Consider the following 16,915-nt stretch of genomic DNA (forward strand, 5'->3'; position numbering starts at 1 on the left):
CTGTCCCCAGTACATACACACTTTTACGTTTGTCTAGTGAGGTGGGCCAAAGAACAGGAGAGTACTTACTGCGTTTTCCTTACTCAAATCTGATGTTTTCCAGCCCTATTGAAATCAAGATAAATAGAAGATGAAGTATCTCTTAGAATTCAGAATTTGACCTCATTCTTGTTTATCTTTCAGGCTATTTATTGTACTAAATCACCCTTTCTGTACTTCGAGAGATGACAGTTCAACAAGACAGATTTCAATAAAGAAATCCCATCTTGGTATTACCTGCTCTTGCCTCCAATAATATGTACATTTTAGATAAAGAAGAATGTAGTCTATTTTGGCCTATCATTTGGCCTATCATTTGGTCCAAACAGAACAAACAAACAAACCCCAGATTGCTTTTGATCAAGATGTTTTGGGCAGACTTGTACACGCACTTATATTTGTATATACACAATAAGTTGATAATGGCGGTGCTCTTTAGAGATATATTTCAACAAATTGTACCTCTTTGACCTAAGAGATGTATGAGAAGGTTTTGAGACACTGGAAAAACATTTTAATTATGATATATATAAAAATGATGATACATTTTTTGAGCACTTAACTATATTTACTAGCCCCTGTGCAATGACGTTATCTTCTTGACTCTCACAATGACTTTTGAGGCACTCTCATTATTCTCATTTGATATGTGAAAAAAAGCAAGGCTTTCCTCAAAGTTGTATGATTTGTTCAAGGCCAGAGAGCCAGTTAGTACCAAAGTCAGTACTCTATGCTAGGTCTTCCTGACAGTCCAACCTCTTATTGGTTTACTATATTTGATTCTTTGGTGGGTAACTTTATTCTTTACTTTATATGATTCTTAATTTCTAAAATTATTTTTACTTATGCAGAAAAAATTTGGTTAAGCTAGTCCAGTCACCAGTTCTTTTTTTGTCATTTTAGTTTGAATCTAGGGCTCATTCTTTGCCTCTCTCTTACGTAATACAGACAGTGGTGAGCCTTTGCCTACTACCAATGGGTGGATAAACATGTGATCAGTTGACACTTGCAAAACTACACAGTTCATACTTCAATGTGTTTGTTAGAGTTTTGTTTTTTTTTTTTTTTTTTTTTTTACATAGAGAAAAATGAAAGCAAAAAGTGGTAAGCTTAGATTATGTGGTTAGTTATATAAATGATTTACACTAAAATCACTGAATTTAATATTTAGCTAATTAAACTCTTTTCCTTTACATCCCCAATAAGTCATGGGCCTGTAAGACTTTCCTTTTCCCTTCTCATTTAATAATTCCTTCCACCCACGTTGTATCTCTTTGACTCACTTATTTGGGGACCCTGAATCAGACAACTGAGGTTTTCTAAAATGATGTTCCTGAGGTCTTCTAAAATGAATTTGGCAAAGACTGGGAGACATCCAGTGAATCATCTTCAAACTGTTGTGTTTCTCATTGGCCCATAGCCATAGAGTTGTTAGTGCAATGTTTTCTCAATGGATTGAAGTTGTTAATATGAAAAATAAGTAAATGTATTTACTTGTTACAGGTGGAATATCTGGCTGTTTTAAGGGATGTAATATATTATCCAGAAAAGCAAAACCCTCATAGATATAGCAGTATGATATAGTGGAAAGGGATGGAATCTGAGTGTAAAGACCTGAGTCTACCTCAAAGATATTCTAGTTACTTGCTCTATAATTCCAAGCAGATCAGATAACATCTGAAATTGTTTCACCATCTGTAAAATGGGGATAATTTCACCTGACATTACCAATTCTCAGGTTATTAGAGTTTCAATAGCCAAGGTATGGAAACAATCTAAGTGTTCATTGATGGACGAATGGGTAAAGAAAATGTGGCATGTATATGTATGTGTGTATGTGTGTGTGTGTATGTGTCTGTACAAACAATAGAATGTTACTCAGCTATAAAAAAAACTCTTGCCATGTGTGACTACATCTACGGACCTTGAGGTCATTATGCTAGGTGAAATAAGTCAGAGAAAGACAAACACTGTGTGGTCTCTCTTATATGTAGAATCTAAAAAACAAAACAAAACCCCCAGCCCCCCAAAACTCTACCAAGCTCATAGGTACAGAGAACAGATTGGTGGTTGGCAGAGGTGAGGGCTGGAGGGGTGGGAGATATGGGTGAACTGAGTCTTAAGAAATAGTGGATATTTTATATTAAATTAGAGGGCATTGGATTCTAAACTTACGGAGTTTAAAGAATCTTTTCTAATTCCAACAGCTACTTTGCAACTGTAGTAAATAACTAAATGTCTAAGTTGAAATGTTTTTTTCCCCTACATATAAGAACAAATACTAAAGAAAGTTAACCCATATCAGTGTAGCTTTAATTAGAGGAAAGACAGTAATAGATGAGAAAAGATGTTGGATAATCTTAATCTGGTATATCTAGTGCTTCCATTGTATGTTTCATCATTTTGAAATAATTTAACCTCACTTATCTTTAATTGCCTTAAAAAAAGGAGATAATGTCTGTGGAAAACATTTTCAGTAGTAAGCTGCTAGACAAGTATCAAGTCACAATCACTAGAACTCTCTATATATGTTGTACGTGATATATCCATCTATAATATCAAGCTCAAAGAAGGAGGAGAGTTGTACCAGTTTAGGATTGTGTTTAGCCTCATGACAGAGAATTCAAATTAGATTGACTCAGGAAAGATAGAATTTATATAAAAGAAAGGGCAGGGGTTGCAGTCCAACATAGTTATAGTGTCTCTATCCTGTCTTCAGGGATCCAGTCTCCTTCTCTCTTTCTGCTCTGCCATCTTTAGCTCATGACTTCAATCCTCAGTGTCACCTTATAGCCTACAATTGACTAGTAGAGGTCTAATCATTACCTCTGTGTTCCAGGAAGGGAGTAGGAGAAAGAGGGGCGAAGGGCCAAAAGGGCCAAAAAAAGGAGGACTAGGGGAAAGTCAAAGAGAGTTAGCCCGTTATAAACAACGTTCCTAGAGCACCACCCCATGATTACTGCCTGTAATTCATTATGAGGCTGGGAATGTTTTCTTCTAGCTGGGTATATTTTGGAGTTCTCTTGGTGAATGAGAACCAGATTGTGGTATTATGTAGGCAACCAGTGGCCTATGCTTTTGGACTATATGTGATTTGGATTGTCTCTATGGTAGGCTATGTGAACTAAAATTCAAGGTCCATAGTTATTTGATATAATGGTGGTAACTTTTAAAAGTTGTTAATAATTTTAGCGTATTGAATCAACTTACCCTAAATCTCTCCAGCCTGGATTTTTTTTCCAGTTACCATTTGTTATTTTACTAAGAAAGCTTTGTCTAGAAAAATTGCATTTATACTTTTATTATGTTATCTTGGTTGCACTATAATCATGTTTGGGTTAGGGTAACAAACGTGCGTTATGAAATAAGAATCAGCCCTTCTTCAGTTTTCCGGAAAATTATATGGATTTTTAAGAACCAAGTTTAACATGGGATATTTGGGTAGTTCTGCCAGCCTTTGAGGAGGCCTATAGTTAACTAGTAACTTTACCTGAACTTATTTTCTCAAAACTTACTTCAGAAAAACCTTTAGAAACTCCACTAAATGAAATGAGTCAGTACAGATAAGTGAGTGAATACATGTAAAACGCTTTGAACAGTGCTTTGCATAAAAGTAACTTCATAGCAGTAGCTTTATGTTGCATTAGTTTTAGTGTTAAAATGGCATTTATTAATAAATATACTGATGCTTTTTAAAGAGAGGGTTAATAAAAGATGGAGGGAAATACTTTCTCCTTCCAGGCTTTATAGGGTAGAAAAATATTGATCAATCTTTACATTATTCGATAATGAAGTTTCTACAAAGAGTATTCAATCCATTCCCCTCTATCCCATTCTCCAAATTAAAAAAAAAATCAATATACTTACTACATAGAGTTATAATTAGGTAATGTGTAGAGAAATTCTCCTTGTAGCATGCATAATGGTTATTGCCGTGTTTTTTGTTTGCCCAACGTGGGAAGTTCCAATCTCCATGGGTTGAATTACTCCTTTCTGTGAGTCTTGGCAGGCAGAATCACACTTCTCACTACAGACACTGTACGATCCAGTGTCTCCCCATTCTCAGTGATTGAAAGTGTGGATACGTGTCTGAGGTACCATCAACTGGATGCTCCAACGTGGGATTTTGAATCTGGATGATGATGTAAAGATGCCGGCCTTGGGGACTGACCATGGTGCTTTAGTAGAGTGAAGGCAAGTTCAGACTACCCCTGTGGTGTGACATGGTGGTGTTCTCTGACGTTCAGATTACCCTGTGGTGTGACATGGTGGTGTTCTCTGAAGTTCAGACTACCCCTGTGGTGTGACATGGTGGTGTTCTCTGACGTTCAGATTACCCTGTGGTGTGACATGGTGGTGTTCTCTGAAGTTCAGACTACCCCTGTGGTGTGACATGGTGGTGTTCTCTGATGCCCGCCACCTACCTCCTATGGTTTCTGTGTACTTTCCCAGATAATTCTTCAGTTGGCCTATCAATTCCATGAGCTCCATATAGCCTTCCAGCCAAAGCTGACTTCTGTTACTTGCAACTGAGGACCTTGATTAGATCAACATGCACCAAACCCCTGAGAAAAAGAAATACTAAAAATATAGGAGACATGAGAAATGAGAGCTTCTTTTTGAGTAGACATTATAATTCAGTGGAATGGGGAAGTATTAGGAGTAATAACACTGTGTTAGTTTTTCTTATCTCTTTCTGATTATATTTTTAGAAAATGTGAATGACACCCATAGTTTGGAAGTCCCTTTTTCATGAATTACTTTGCATGTTAAAAGTGTCATTTTCTTTGGTATATTCAGGCAAACCTAAAGGAACTACACCTATTTGTTTTAAAGTATTAGTGGAGAAAAAGTGCCAAATAGGCATTTCCTTCAATTCTGCTGGTAATGTGGCTAATGTACATAATAGTTGTCTGCTTTCCCATGAGAAAGAGAAATGAGCTTTGGATCTGAAAGTTGAACCTTCTTTTAATGACAGATTTTCCTACTCAGAGTGGAGGCAAGTGTTTTGTTGTTGTTGTTTGTTTGTTTTTGTCATCCTGGCTGATTTTTCACTTTTGCTGGCTTTCTACAGGACAGCTGGGAGAGATTGCTATAGAACTAATTAATTAATAGTCTGACAGACAAATTGAACCAAATGCCTGAAGAATTTAGAGAATTGTTCATGTGCTCTTAGAAGACATAACAAAGTCTAGAAACATGTAGATAGCATTATTATACTAACAAATACGTAAGGGAATTTTCTTGCTTATTTAATCCAAATTAGTCTATTTAAGACTGTTAGTGTTAAGCTCTCTTCCAGACTACATCTCAGTTACCTTGATGTGTTGGTAGATGCGAAGAGTTATGTGTGAAATGTTACCTGTGAGGGAAGCACTGTTCTTTCATAGACCTCTGTTGTCTCTGAGCAAGCAACCACAAGGGAGAAATAAGGGTCATGTGTCACGTATGCATAGCCAAAGTATAGAAGATTTATAACGTAGTGCATAGGTAGATACAGTAGTGTTCTTGACCAACCCGGCAAACTGTCCTTGAATATGTCTGAGGTTTCACATTTTAAAAATACTTCAGGGCTTCCCTGGTGGCGCAGTGGTTGAGAGTCCGCCTGCCGATGCAGGGAACACGGGTTCGTGCCGCGGTCCGGGAAGATCCTACATGCCGCGGAGCGGCTGGGCCCGTGAGCCATGGCCGCTGAGCCTGCGCGTCCGGAGCCTGTGCTCCGCAACGGGACAGGCCACAGCAGTGAGAGGCCCGCGTACCGCAAAAACAAACAGACAAACAAACAAAAACTTCAAAGAGAGAAAGAGACAAACACATGCTGTCTCTGAACAACGGGGTAGCATTCTCTGAATTCACAAACATACTGACTGCTCATCCTGTTCTCTCGGGAGAGTGAGGTGGGAATTTCCATACTTTGCCTTCGAGGCACTTTCAAAGCCATTTCCTGCTATAATTCATATACCGTTGGCTTAAGAGACATATGTCTCTAATATCAGTAAGCCTGTGTAGTGGATTTGCTGATTTAAGGAAAAGAAGAACGTAGAATAAAAAAGAAAGAACTTAGGTTCTCATTTGAGATGAGTCTTTGTACTTCAGAGTGCAGAATGATAGGACAGAGCATCTATTTGCTACATCCCGTACCACGGAGATAAGTAATATACCTTACCCTGACTGGCGGACTTGCACTTGTTATAATTTCAAGTTTCTTTATAGCTTGATGCTGTTCTGAGGTCTCTCTGATTAGGAACAAGCTAAAGATATTTTAGCATTTCTCATAAAGGTGCTTGATCCTGAAGAGTTAATAGTTGATAGAAGAATGAATGATGCAGAATGTTCTGGCAAAATGTTGTTTTTCTCTTCACAGAAGCCGACTGCACTTTGCCATTGGTATCTACTAAGTAGTAGTTTTATTTCTGAGCACTAACATTCTGCTAGTTGTGGTCTATGTAGTAGAATACTACTAGAGTGATATTCCCCCCCACCACTTCTCATGACCTTTTGATAGAGCTCATATTGCAAATATGATAAAGATTTTTTCCTTTGCAGATTTTTAAAAACCCTATAGCTTTTCCCTCCCACTTAGACCACGATCTAATCTTAGGTTCAAAGAATGAATTTTCTGAAGTATGCATTGACTTCCAAACTGCTCCGTACTGCCCTTAAGTTGCTGTTCTTGGAGACTGTCCATTTTCCACACTCAGAATTCTTGGCAGCATATGCAACAAAGCTGAAAACCTTTGGAGTCATTCTTGTCTTTTCTTTATCACCCTCACATGCAGTCATTTGCTTTATCCTTTTGATTTTACCTTCTAATGCCTCACATGACCCACCTGTGTTTTCCATTCAGACATTGTTTATATATATGTTCCCGTAACTTATCTGGAGTTTCAGATGCTCCTAACTGAATTCTTTGTATCTTTTTCTACTGACTCCAAAGCATATTATCGCTAGATTGAGGTTCTTAAAACCTAGATCTGCACCTATTGACTCACTGATTAAAACACAGTTTATTACAGCTCCAGATATTCCAGGCTTATCTCCAACTCTTCCCCTCCTGCCCCTGCCCTTGGGGCTAATTGAGATAATTGATTTTCTCTGAACATTGTCTATAATCTCCCACCTCCATGTTTTATCCATGTTGTTACCTCCCACTAGAGTGTTCTTTCTCTTCATTGTTCCTCTTAAATTTCTTATACAACTGTCAGTCCTGTGTAAATTGTAACCTCTGTCATGAAGACTTCCTGATGACCGTAACTGGAGGCTACCTTTACGTCCTTCTTTGAATTCCCATAGATGCGCTACTAACAATCCTATGCCATCTACTCTGTCTCAGGAATCATTGTACTTGTCACCCTCCTTCCTCTATTGTGAGTCTTCAAAGGCAAGAACTCTTTGTTCTTGTATTTGTCTCTCCTACATTTTCTAACTTCATGCATTTCGTATTGTAGGAGCTCAGGTATTCATTAAATAGAATTCTTGATGATCTAGGGAAAAAAGAACATTCCTTTTAAGTCACTTGACCCAGTATTAACATAAAACTCTATGACTACTTTGTTTATTTTAGGAGTATAGGTTTTCCATGGGGTCCCATCAGGCAAAGGTATATGAAATGAAACAAAAATATTAGACAAAAGAGACTATTGTGGATTCAGTTTCTATTACCTTGCTGCATATAACTAACTGTACCCTTGGATTACCTCTATTTGTGACCCACAGGTCAGAATATATCATGGTCCTCATAATAATTTTGATCAGTTTGATAGCAGAGACTTTGTTATGGGACTGTGTATATTAAAAATGCTTTCCCACATATCACATACATTTTCCTCCTGTCTTTCGAAGGAAGAGTTGTTCCTATGCCTTTCCACGATTAATGCCACCATCTGTGCATTTTTTTTTAAAAAACCTCATTCCTTTCTGTCTGTTCTGAGACTTAGCACCATAAAGTCTTTCTTCCCTCACAAGTCTTTAAATTCTTCCTCTTTCCACTAACTGCTTCCTTTCAGCCAAAAAAATGTGCTCAAGTCTTCACTTATTTCAACCACAGTTTCCCCTGGTTACTATCATACTTTCCTTATTTCCAGCACCACCAAACTTCCTGAAAACAAAGTGTATCCTGGGTTCCTCCAGTCTTCTCCTCTGCATTTGTTCACTAGGGTTGGGTTCTACATTATTTCCCCACTGATACTTCTTTTGAAAAAAATCTTTCACTTTTTATGTCAAGGCATCTCTTCAGTTCCATCTCAAATACTTTATGTTATTTTGAGAAAATTAACCAAAGCTTTCTCAAAATTCTTCTTTCTTCTTGTGTTGAATGGATCTAATGTTTGAGCTGTTATGTAAGTACCTTAATTGGTATTCCTTTATTCACAGGTTCCTCCCTCAAATTTATACTTCTTAATATAATGAGTTGAATTTTTCTAAAAAAAATCATGGATCATTGTGTTCTTGTAAATATTTTCAAGAGTTCTTCAGTAGCTCCATAAAATCAGCCTCTTCAGTGGTATCAGAGCTCTCCATATTGCTTTGATATGTCTCTAGCCTCCTTGAACCGCTTGCTCTTTCCTAAATGTCCATGAAGCATTTTGCTCCATGCCCTTTCTCTGTATTATCATTTTTCTGTGGAAGGTAGTCACTAACATGGCTTCACTAACATGAATACCTCCTGCTATTCACACCCTTGTGTAATCCCCTCACCTTGAGTGTGGGCTGGATTTAGTGAATTGATTATAATGAATAGAATGTGGCAGAACTGATATGATGTCAACTCTGAGATTGTTATAAATGATGACTTTCTGCTTTGGGTCAACTTGCTCTCTTTGTCTCTCTGTCTTTCTCAGATCTATCAGAAATAATGACTTTCTGCTTTGGGTCGACTTGCTCTCTTTGTCTCTCTGTCTTTCTCAGATCTCACTCTGAGAAAGCCAGATGCCTTGTCATAGGTATCCTTATGGAAAGGCCAAGGCTAACTAATATCCATGTGAATAATCTTGGAAGTGAAAGCTTTCAGGTGAGACTACAGCTCCAACCAACAGCTTGATTGCAATCTAATGAGATACCTAGAGTGAGAGACATTGAACTAAATTGCACCCAGATTCCTAATCCACGTGAGATAATAAATGAAAGTTTGTTGCTTTAAGCCATTAAATTCTGGGATAATTTGTTACACAGCAATAGGTAGCAAATACACCTGTTTAAAACAGTCTTCTACCTTCTTTAACCATTAATTGCTTGATTACTCCTCTTGCTTTACATTTTAATGAAATGTAAACTTTTGGATCTCTAAATGATGTCTCCAGCCTCAACCCTGTCCTTGTGGGCAGTGCAGCCTACTACTGTATTCCTCAGTGGATTACCTTGACTCTCTTAGCACAACCAGTTCGAACACTTCCTACTCACGACCTGCTGAAAATGTTTCCTTCTTCATCTGTACAACTATAATATTTAGTTGATGGCTTTCATTGTTACTTATCACCTTCTTACTTGTTTATGTCCCTGAGAAGATAAATACCTTTAAGGGTTGCAACTATTTCATATATTTCCACAGCTTCTTACAAAACTTAGCACAATTTCCTGAACATGGTAGGAATTTAATGCATGTCTGTTGAGTAAATATAATGAGACTGTGCCTGGTTAATCATCAAAATAAGTGTGCAGGGCACTAATTATCAGGATGAGGGTTAATCACTTCAAATTTTCTGGTAAAGCTTTTAAAAAAATGAGAGAGAGGAGTGGCAGGGTCACATTGGATGAATGAAACTGCACAGAGACTGGAAAGCACAGAACTTGTGAGACCAGTTAACTACTGGTTGGTAGGCAACAAGAGTTCTGCTGGATGTTGTAGCTTTAGATACAATAACTTGTGCTTCCTATGTTCTCCATGAGGCAGACGCATGGGAAAATGTAGCCCAACTGAACCTAACATAGCACATAGTACATACGTACTGAATATTGGATTCAACTTGGAAATAAAAGCTGAGGAATGATTTTGTGGGTCTTAACTGGTAAACTTTGAACTTTATAAGCAATTCAGTGCCCCAAAAGCAAGAATACAGCACTGGTTAAATGATTTAGTTAGATTGTTCAGGTAGCAATCTATATAATTAGACTTGGGGACTCTGATGAGTGAGAATAACTAGGAAGAATAACTAGTTGAGTCCTGAGCTTATAAACTGAATAGGTCTACAATTTGGCATCCTGTTTCTAAAATGAGTAGATCTTTTAAACAATAGAATCTCTTGAAATATATCATTAAAATATAGAATTTTAAATCGCTTGATCCTTATAACTACAACTAAATTCTTTGTGTAGGCCTAAGGAGACAGCTGTATTATTTCTACACTATTTATTTTAGAAAGGGGATGATAAATTGATAAATTCCAATCTTTTTATTGTTGGCAATAAGCCTTTAGAAGTTGCACATACAATGTGAAATATACATGTAAGATCAGCTGAAACCTGATACAATACTTATGCCCTATGATAAGGCTTTTGAAAACTCATAGTATCATTAAGACGTTGAAAGCTCATAGGTTGTCAGGATGTTATAGGGTGGAAGGATTCATTAAAAACAATCCTTTATTGATATTTTGCAGAATGCAAGGGAGAAACTATTCCAGGTGGTCACAGTCTATGATTTCATGGAGTTTGCCATCTAGTAGGGAATACCTAGTAGGAAGGGACTGGGGACAGCCAATTGGATTTATCTTCTTTTTGGTCTCAATAGCCCATAACATGGGGATAAAAGTTAATTAAAAGCTGTATCAGTTTTAATATTTTACTGATGTTTAAAGTAATAAAGAAAATGAAGAAGATAAATATATATATATATATATATATATGCAAAAGAGGAAAGAGAGTGAGAAGTGGATAAAGGAAGACTAGAGAGAAGAAATTAAAATGAGAAAGAGGTGCCTTAAAGCATAGGAGGGGAGAAAAGCAAGAGAGTGATAGGGATCAATGTGGAGTCAAGGGTAAGAACAGAAAAAAGAGTAGAAAATATAACCAGTGAAAAAATTAGCCAGACAGGAGGAAAAACGAATTGATCTATGATAAAAGAAGGAAATGAAAGTAAAGGGTGAAAGGAGAAAAGAAAAGAATGTACTTAGTGTTTAAATAGTATTTTTCATTTTCAGAAAACTTTATAAATATTAACTAATTAACCCTCATTCCAGTCTTGGGCATAAGCATTATTATCATAGTTATTATTAATAACTGAATTTAAAAGGGGTCAGAAAGGGTTAGATACATAAAGCTTTAAATTTTGCACATGTATTTTATTTCTCTGACATGAAAGCAGTAGCTGGAAGGAAAGTTTTGTTTCAAATTCTTGCAAATCCATTATTGCTAGATGAGAGCTGCATTTATTTTGCTTCCCTCACCTTCATGACCTTGGGCCATAGCATCTGAAGATGTAGTCTCTGCATTTGGCTATCAGTAATAATTTTTCACCTGCAGCTCATCCTTGATGGTAGGACCCAACAAAGAGCTTTCAATTCAGGACTTTTGATTGACAGGATTATTATTAATATTATTTCTAAGAACAATGTATAACTTCTCCCGAATACAGTTTAATTACAACATGGCATAGAAACCAGTTGCACAGTTTATGGTAGCCAAACAACACTCCCTGTGTTTGATTTGGAGGCTTTCTCTTTTCTTTGGTCCCATTGAGACAGGATGGGAACTCTCCATTCAGGAACAGTTTTTAGTGTTCCAGCTTGGTAATCACACTCCGGTTTTTCTGGAGGGAAAACATTAGAAAGTGGATTGAATAAATCTTTGAATGTACAGAGTGGAATTCACTTTTTATTCCAGTTAGAATGAGCAAACAGTCACATGCCTGAAATAATGTAAATTTTGCTTTCATTATGATCCTGCCTCCACAAGCTAATTACACTGCAGATACAAAGTCTGTGGACGTTCCTTCTCTACAGTGATAAGGGAGACTGCTGGGTAAAAGAGCCACTCCTCATGTTTATTTCGGGAAACATCAACATATTGCAAAATTGTCCTCATTTCAGAAGTGAATTTTAACATGCATTCAGGTAATAGTAAAATATAAGTGACAGTGGTTATGTGAGTATGGAAGGCAGGGTGGCAAATGAAGTATATGTTGGAGTTGAAAACTGTTTGACTCTCCATATTTCAGTTTTACCCACTCGTTCTTTTTTTAGCCAAATGAATTTCATACAGATTGATTTTCTTTTGCCTTGGTACACAGTACTTTCCACTCAGTTCTTAAAATAGGATTCCCTAATCTTTACATAGTGCTCTTCAAAAATACTTGCAATTTTAAATTCACACGTCCAAAAAATTACTGTGTAATTCATTATGCTTAAGTGGCCGTCTCTTCTCTTCTATGAGAAGCAAATCAGACACGTTTTATTTACTGAATTTGAATGGTAAAGACGCACTAATGGGCCACTTAATTTAGGTAAGAATACCTTTATTTTCATATATCTTTAGGATCTTAAAATTCTTTGAGACACTTTACACGATTCTTAAATTACAAAAACGAAAACCTACCTTCACTAAATACCATGTTCTCTTACTTTAAAATAATAAAACAAGTATGTCAAGGTTATCACAATAAAATGTTAAATTCATTTTATGTACTCCCACAAAATTAAGGGTACTATTCTAGAGATAATCATCACTTGAAATCGTATACTGGAGTTTGCACACTTTAGCAAGGGATTTTATTAATTTCAAAACTTAGTTCTCTCGGCTTCTTAATGTACGTGTTTTAGTTAATTTGGTTTCAAGATTATCACCTAGATAGTTTTATAGACTTCATCAGAGCCATCATCAAAAATTTATAATTATACTCAAGTAATTATAATTTTAAAATTTGTAAAATTACTCTTTTCAGGATTTGTTAGGAAAGCAAGGTGATCCCCTTTTCTGTCTTAATGTGCGTGTGAGTGTGTGTGACTCTGTGTAGGCTGAGAAGTGAAAAAATAATTGTGGTTAAAGGACTGTAGCTTGCAAATTACTTTTCATGATTTCTTTATATTAATATGATCACAGAATCACTGTGATTTCAGGAGGTCTTGTTTGTAGTCAATAAAATTTCCTAAAACAATTTATTTTGAAAAAAATGGTTTTGGAGTTCCTATTCTATGTTTGTCACTTTTTAAGAAACTATATATATATATATATATATATATATATATATATATATATATATCTCCATAAATATATATATAAATATATATACATATATAATAGTTATATGTATGTGTGTGTATATATATATTAAATATATATATATTTAGAGAGAGAGAATAATTTTGTGGGTCTGTTGTGTCCATAAAGAATACGTACTCTTTGTAAGTATAGATCGATATATATCAATAGTTAGAAAGAAATTTGAAATGCCAAACTGCATGATACCCCATTATAGAACTTGAGAGAAGAAAGGGAGAAAGGTTAGATTGATGTAGTCTCAAAAGGCATCATAGAGAAGCTACCCCCAATTTTAATCACATTATATTATAATAAATGTTGGAAATCATGCTTTTTAAAATAACACATGCATGTAGAACCAGTAAACTGAGCTATTTCCTGTGTCATAAGTAGTAGTCATTCTCTACACACATTCTTATCTGAGAGAACAGGACTTTTCCTTTAGAGTTCTGGTACCATAGGTAAGCAATTTATGTCTTACTAAACTGACTGGTAACATTTTGCTCCGGGAGCTGCTATGGGAGCAGTCTCTCAGGTTCTACACATTCCAGAACTTTGCATAAAATACTTCTGTCCTTTCTTTCAAACTCATATTTAATGAGATGTGAATCAGAAAGTCTATTTTGATTAAAAATCACTAAATTTGAGAAGCTCTCTTAAAAAAAAAAAGGAGGGCAGGGTAAGAGATGTTTATACCATAATCAGTTAAGTAGAGAGCTTATTATTTTTAAAATATATCTCCAGATATGCAAATTTAAGACTAACTTCAGGATTTATGTTTGAATAAAAGCTTGAAATATGTATTTTTTAAGCAAGGAATAAAGCAGATATATCATTAATGATATTTTCCAAATAATATAGATGAAATAAAATTAATGAATGTCAGTTGACCTGTACTTAAAAAAGTAGTAAATATGGCCAAGAAATCTGCATTTGCTTTCATTTTATTTAGAAGGATACAGCAAGTATATCATGACCTATCATGGAAAATTGGGTGATACATTCTCTCTGTACACTTTTTCCTAATTCAAAAATTGACCATTAATGAGAGAATAACAGTGCTGTATATAATATGGAACAAATGATTTTGCTGGAATGAGGAGGTGAATTTACAATTGTTTGTTTAGTCTTGAGTTGCCATCCCCAGAAAAGAAGAAACTATCACCATGACATTTCTAGAATTAGGTCTTCTAAACTGGTGTGATAGATGGAAATATTTTTCTCTCCTGAAAGAATACACAAGGTGCTGTTTCCCCTGGCAAGACTATGGAAACTTGAAATGTACTATTTTTTCCCAGCAAGCAACCAGTCTCCACACATCTATCATTATTCAGCTTCAAACTAAAAAGTCTTATTCTGAATATCAATTCCTGTAAACTATGTAGCTCTCAATTATGGAATCTGAAACTGCTGGTTCTGTGATGATAAAGGAACATGCTGTTTGAAAGACCACAATTTGGCTGCAAGTAATCAATATACTATTTGGAAAGAAACCTAGATGTGCAGTGTGATTTAGAAATGCTGAGAGGATTGCACCAAAGCCTTCGACACAAATCTTTTTTTTTTTTTTTTTGGCGGTATGCGGGCATCTCACTGCTGTGGCCTCTCCCGCCGCGGAGCACGGGCTCCGGACGCGCAGGCCCAGCGGCCATGGCTCACGGGCCCAGCCGCTCCGCGGCATGTGGGATCCTCCCAGACCTGGGCACGAACCCGTGTCCCCTGCATCGGCAGGCGGACTCCCAACCACTGCGCCACCAGGGAAGCCCGACACAAATCTTAAGTCAGGTTGTTCCTTTGTCAGTCTTCCTTAGGTCTGTTTGTCCATTTTCAGAGACAGCAGAAAATTTTTCGAGTAGACAGAAGAAGCCTTTTCTGGAATTTTCAGGAAAAAGGGCAATAATTTGTAGCTAAATATATCTCTTCTTTTTTTTCCCCCACCTATGAAGTTTGCTGACATTGTGTATCCTGATACGGAGACAGTTAAATGAAGAATTTGAACTTCTCCTAGGCCAGAAACATGCACGTGCTTTAAATGTAAGTAACATTTGTCAAATCTGAGTTTTAGAAAGTTTGCATATCATTTAACTCATCGTTTTAGTCCAAAGAAGAATGTCCTGTTGACTGAGCACCCAGGGTTGTTGTTGAAATATGAATATGAAATATATATCCTTTCAACACTCCCAGATTGTTCCTGTTTTTATTTTTGTATCTGAGAATATGAAAGCTCAGAGGAGTTAAGTAAAACACTCTAGGTAACATAAGTAAAAAAGTACCAGAGCCAGGATTTGAACCTGGTTTTGATCATTTTAAGGCCCATTGGAGGGCCTGCCACTTGCTATCAAGACACACAAGGCATAGTGATTGCCTAGCGCGAGCTAACAATCTATTACGTAGTCCGCACGCGTCCCATTTTCTGAAGCTTGTTAAATTGCCTGAGGAAGGGCATTATGATAAGTTTCCTTCAGTGTGAATTTCACCAGTTTTGCCAAAGCCATGGAGGCAAGGTGACTTTAATGGCATATTCGTTCTTGTAGATTCAAATCTGGATGGTGGTTTTATTTCTTTGTGATGCTTGCCTGATCTGGAAAGAATGCATATCATATTGACTGAAGATTCGATGACAAATATAGGATGAGGAAAATGGGGATAGGCCAGGGCGCGTAGAAAACAGAGAGAAAAGGAAGTCCTCACTGGATTCCTTTATAGAGAATTATCTGGGCTCCTAAGCAATGTGAATGGAATGAGGAGAATCTGACAGAAACATTTTATTTGGGGTTTTTCTCTTAATTAAATTAGAGCCACTTGACTAACTAACTGAATAATAGGGTCAAGGAGAAAAGAGCAGCAACGTTATGAAACCTTTCCTCTTATATTTTTAGGTTGTTTTACAATTTTTCAGCACACCACATGAGAAGGTGGCAGAGTTTCTTTGCACAATGGGAGTTAGCCTCAGAAATTTCTACCCGTTTTAAGGAAGATGACTGTTTATTCTGGTCAGAGCTAGTAGGGTCACTGCTTTTGTATGTGTTGCCTAAACCTTTCCTGACAGTGTGCCATGAGCCCCCCTTTCCACCCCCCCCATCCTATCCCCCTCACCTGTGTGACTTTTATTGCAAATGGGTGGGAATGCTTGTCCAGGCTGCTGGCTCGATGCTCCTTGGCTGTAACTTAATATTCCTAAGTGAAACTTGTTTCGGGCTTATGAACTGTGGGAGTTATTGGTTGCTCCTTCACGATTCCTGCCACGGACATTTTCAACTCTCCTTGGAACATAAGAGGTGTGGGAGGAGCTGGTAAGCCCTGCGGGAGCCTGCTGTCTGGTGGGCCCCGCAATTTCCCTTCACCGAGGCTCCGTTTACTTATTTTGAGTGTGCTGACCATTCTTAGGGAATGGAATATGTTTTCAGTGGAATTTCGTGGTGGGAACAGAGGGGCTCTGCCCGTCTGGAGTTCATTCTTTCAGTCAGGCCAGGAAGGGAGAGTGTCTTGTCTCTCATGGAGTTGGAGTGCCCTCTGCTGCCTTGGAGAAGAAGGTGCACGTGCAGCATTGGCTCTTCTTGCCAGCTCTTTCCTCCAGGTACAGGGAAACTTCCCAAAATACTCCCTTGGAAAACCCGCTGCCCTCAGTGGATCCCTCAGCATCTGGTTTCACTCCACCGTGAGGGCTTTGGCTTTTTCAAGAAAA

General features: G+C 37.1%; 1 long non-coding RNA gene across 1 annotated transcript in view; it reads left to right on the forward strand.

Annotated features, from left to right (window-relative positions):
* The window catches only part of LOC137205659 (uncharacterized), a 472,268-nt gene that overhangs the window by 128,405 nt on the left and 326,948 nt on the right, over positions 1-16,915 (forward strand). The window contains exon 2 of the long non-coding RNA XR_010934243.1: positions 15,177-15,264. This is a non-coding gene — a long non-coding RNA (uncharacterized lncRNA). The remainder of the gene's footprint in view (positions 1-15,176; positions 15,265-16,915) is intronic.

Source organism: Pseudorca crassidens, chromosome 14 (assembly GCF_039906515.1).
Source record: "Pseudorca crassidens isolate mPseCra1 chromosome 14, mPseCra1.hap1, whole genome shotgun sequence".
Classification (NCBI taxonomy): Eukaryota; Metazoa; Chordata; class Mammalia; order Artiodactyla; family Delphinidae; genus Pseudorca; species Pseudorca crassidens.